General features: G+C 43.2%; 1 long non-coding RNA gene across 1 annotated transcript; it reads left to right on the forward strand.

The window, feature by feature from the left end:
* The first annotated feature begins 1,726 nt into the window (after positions 1 to 1,726).
* On the forward strand, positions 1,727 to 3,718 carry LOC123147337 (uncharacterized). The gene is made up of 3 exons (XR_006473169.1): positions 1,727 to 1,969; positions 2,718 to 2,794; positions 3,442 to 3,718. It is a non-coding gene; the product is annotated as an uncharacterized lncRNA (long non-coding RNA).
* The last annotated feature ends 546 nt before the right edge of the window (positions 3,719 to 4,264 follow it).

A 4,264-nucleotide genomic window follows, 5' to 3' on the forward strand; every position in this document is an offset into this window, starting at 1 on the left:
AAGACTAGGCAACAAATCTTTCACACTATGAATGCTCGGTTTACTGAATACCTTGAGCTGGCTTGTGATCTCATGATGGTTTAACTAGATGAGTATCGATGGGTGAGTTCAAATTTCTAACATGTATACTTAAATACGAAGAACATAAATTCAGGGACCCTTAGGGCCCAACAGAATATGACAGATGGTACAAAGGATTTGGATACCTGGCACCATTTTTATTGATGGCCGGTGTCCGGACTCACCGCCCTCAACTGTGATCCCTGAGAATGCAAGTGCTTCTCTTTGTTGGTCATTCAAATTAGGGTGTAGAGTGTAGACTATCGGCCAACTTCAAAAGGCATGGATGGCCCAACAATGGACACTGTCTGCTACACAAGGGACCACCGCGTCAAAGATCACAGGACACTCATTGTCAGTGAAGGAAGCTCCTCTACAAAAGCCATGCCATCATTGAAAATGCTTGCATGTTGAGAAATATGGTCCAAACGGAACTCTAGTGTGTTCTGCAACTCTTCGTCTCCATCAACAGTTGTACTTTCGTGCACTAAATCCGAGGCATTAGTGTTCGCACATTTAATCATTGAAAAGGCATGGATTAGGCATTTCTGTTGTGATTCGTACTCCTTTTTATTCAGTGATGCCAGACAAGTCCATCACACCGGTTTCAAAAAAAAGTTCTAACTGCGCAAACATAAATCCCTATTTTTTGCGAACTTCTCTCACAGCCACGAATCCTCACAACCCCCTCTCTGTTCCTTAGGTTTGTTTGTCCTATGCAATGGCGTAGAGCTTCTCTTTCTCTCTTGTGGTAATTACCTTCGACAAGACCAACGCCATTCTTTGGGTCAACAGTATTGGAGTTCTCTCTCTTACAATTAGGTGCCAAATTGCATTGTAGTTGTGTGGGTTTACAATCTGGGTAGACCCATCCGCTCACCGCCCTAGGACATCCATAAGGAGACTTTTATTAATGCATTCGTTTACTCAAGTATATAGTTTGTACTGCTAACATTGTCATATGCAGGGATTCTCCAATCTGATTTCACACTAAGGATCTCAGGTACAACCATACTACAATCGTTCCCTGAGCGAAGGAGAGGAATACAAAGCAATGCCGGTACAACATCCTCAGTGAACCATTCCCACCATCTAGTGCTGAAGCCAAATATAGAGGGGTTGCCAATTGTGTGGTGGAATCTTGTTGGGTGCGCTAACTCCTACATGAGCTCCAATGCCCACCGTCCCATGCCACAGTTGTGTACTGTGATAACATTAGTATGTCCTATATTGTTGGCGCCGCCTCCTTGCAGTGCCGCTTCTTTCTTTTTTTGTTGTTGCCTCACACAAATCTCTCTTCTTTCTCAAGAACACAAGGGTACCCACACACGTAGGGAAACACACACACGCGTATGGCCCTAGGAGGAGCACAGAAAGCTTTGCCGACGGGCTCTTCGCCTTGGTGAATACGCTGGCTACATTGTTTCTGTTTATGTTGTTTCCTATACATATATATAGGGTCGTGCTATTCGTCACCCAGGGTGACCAATAGTTATTCCTCATCCCGGCCGAACCAGGCACCGAGGGCACGAGAGAAACAAAAGAAAACAAATGTAAATTTACCTCACGTGCGGGCCTGGCGAGGTAAATTTACCCTCTTGTATTTCTTACTACGAAAATAATCGATAAAGAAGAAGAATCTTCCTTGGATCGTGCCATCGTGGGAGAGAGATTTTTTTTTAGCGAATTGTTGGAGAGGGCTGGGCGGTTCCCATCCTCCCTACGGTCGCGAGCTGGATACGGTGGCCAGAAGCAGGGGAGGTCGTTCCCGCCGACGGGATCCAGTTCGAGGGAAGCGGCGGCGCCGGGTCTAACCGCAACCTCCTCGCTAGGGCGGTGCTCATCCACATCGACGCACTACACGCCGGGGTCAGCACTACCCATTCCTCGCCTCACTCCACCTCTTCAGGTACTCCTGCTACAGCAAGCTAGGACAAGAGGTCAGTGAGGTCTCTATAGGAGAGGCGCTGCCGTGTTAGTCTTGTGTCTCCTCTAGTCATCTCCATTCTTACGTCCCTGATTGAATCTGGATCTGGAGATTTCACCGGCTGCCGACGAGTCACCATAGTGTAACTACCATCGGTCTCATCTGTAAGTTTGGTCACTGCCTCCACCTTCATGCACCCACGACCCATGAGCTGGTGCTCCGCCCTGCATCCCTCGTACCAGGCAGCCTCCAACCCCCTCATGGCATCCCTACCCATTTTTGATAGACTGAAACTTGTTTCTGTCGCCAATAATGCTTCAGAATATTTTGTGTGTGATGAGCTTGACATCTTAACGGGGATGGTAAATTGTGGTAAGGCAATTCCATAGAAATTAATCACTTGTGCCAATTCTAATGAGAGTAGAAGGAAACAACCATGTTATGTGAAATTAAAATGCTTATGTTAAGGCCCTATAATATTAGAGCGATTATCTTTCTGAAAAAAGTGATAAGAGTATTAGTAGCTCAATTTGTCGAGGGCGCAGTTAAACATTCGATTAGTTGTATTTTTTTTTTGGTTGTTGCTAAGAAATTTCAATATCATATCTGAAGGTTAAAGTGATTCTCAGTTCATAGGATGACCATGTTCTCGTTGTATTTGAGTTATGTACATTTGGGCCTTCATACAAGTTATTTACCTTACAGTGATATCTGCGTGTTTGCATTGCAGGTCGTTGTCAATCTGTATATTCTAACAGCTTTGGGAGGTTTGCTATTAGGCGATGTTGGGCCTACCTTTATTCAGGGGTATTCAGTTGAACACCCACTATTTTTGGCAAAATAAATCATATACATATCATGTATATATATGACAGACTCACGTATTCATTCCTTCCTGCTCATGTGGTCACACCCTGTTGAGTGATCAACAATCGGTGATTTTTCTTTCCTGATCGTGCCTTAGGTTGTGAGTACCGAGATGAAGAAGCGTATTCTGATTGAGTGGTTTCGTGTTTTGTACTGAACACTTGTTGAACATATGTATTTTAGATTTTTTTTTTTGCTTTGAATACCAATAGATAAAATTCTGCACGCGTCCTTAGTTCCTTACGCTGGTAAATCCAGTATTCCGCCACACTGGTTGATACTACTTGTGTATCCTTACTTCTGAAGTTCAGATTTGTTGGTATACCATATACTGCATTCTCATTTTGTTGTCATTATCGGCTTTGTGCATCTTCTGCCTCTACATGTTTGCACAAAGCTCCAACCTGTTTGATCAGCTCCCTTGTTGGGTTCCCATAGAAGAAGAGACTCTCATCTCCTCTTGGCTGCAATGGAAGAGTAGAAAATTGTGGACATCGTAGACATGTCCACTTTATCATTGTGTGTGTATCAATTTGCTGACAGAGACAATTGAATCAAGTAATTTAGTATGAACTTCTTGAGTGCAGGGGTAAATAAAGGTGCAGCAACATCAAGGGCTGTCGCACGAGGACGCAAGTGGAGCGATCGTGGAAACACCGGGATGCTTATCATCACCTACGAGGACGAGCATAGCCATGGACATCCACTCAACTTGTCAGCGCTCGCCGCTGATTCAGAAGCCTGACTGAAGCTGCCTATGCCAGAAGAAGATAGGAGACCTCTGAATTTTTATGCCATTGAGGGAACATGTCATTTAGCTGCTCTTTGGTTATTCAGTTTGACAAAAAATCAGAATGCAAGAGAAATTTGTAACACGAAGGCAAATGTTTGCCCGCGATCTTTTTCAAGATGTATAATGGATACTTGATTGGGGTGTAATGCATTCACCTTCTGAAATATTTTATCAATAAAATTGCTCCATGTGATTGTCAAATTTCCTTGTAGAAATAGCTTTGTAAGTTTGTTTTTCTAATGTGTGTGTGTGTTTTTCAACAGATTGTGAGAGGCTTGTTGACACGTGTCTTTGTTGAGTGTATCCTAGAAAAATCATGGCAATTTCTCCGTTTGGGATTTTTTTCCTGTTTGTATCTTCCTCCAATATTTTTCCTAACTACCGTATCATCTTGTCAGCTATACACCACACAAAAAAGATTGCTGAGCGTGATGGGCACATTAAATAAGAAAGTTCTTATCCTATAGAATGACCTTGAAAATGGCAGTCTCAAAATTCTTGAACTGTATTCGAAAACTTTTGATTTGTCTCACGTAGTTCGACTATAATCACCTTGACACAATCTTTCATCATCCATACAAGTGAAAAGTAATGAATTCAGCCATGAGTGTCTCATG

The sequence above is a fragment of the Triticum aestivum genome, chromosome 7A (assembly GCF_018294505.1).
Source record: "Triticum aestivum cultivar Chinese Spring chromosome 7A, IWGSC CS RefSeq v2.1, whole genome shotgun sequence".
NCBI classification, from domain to species: Eukaryota; Viridiplantae; Streptophyta; class Magnoliopsida; order Poales; family Poaceae; genus Triticum; species Triticum aestivum.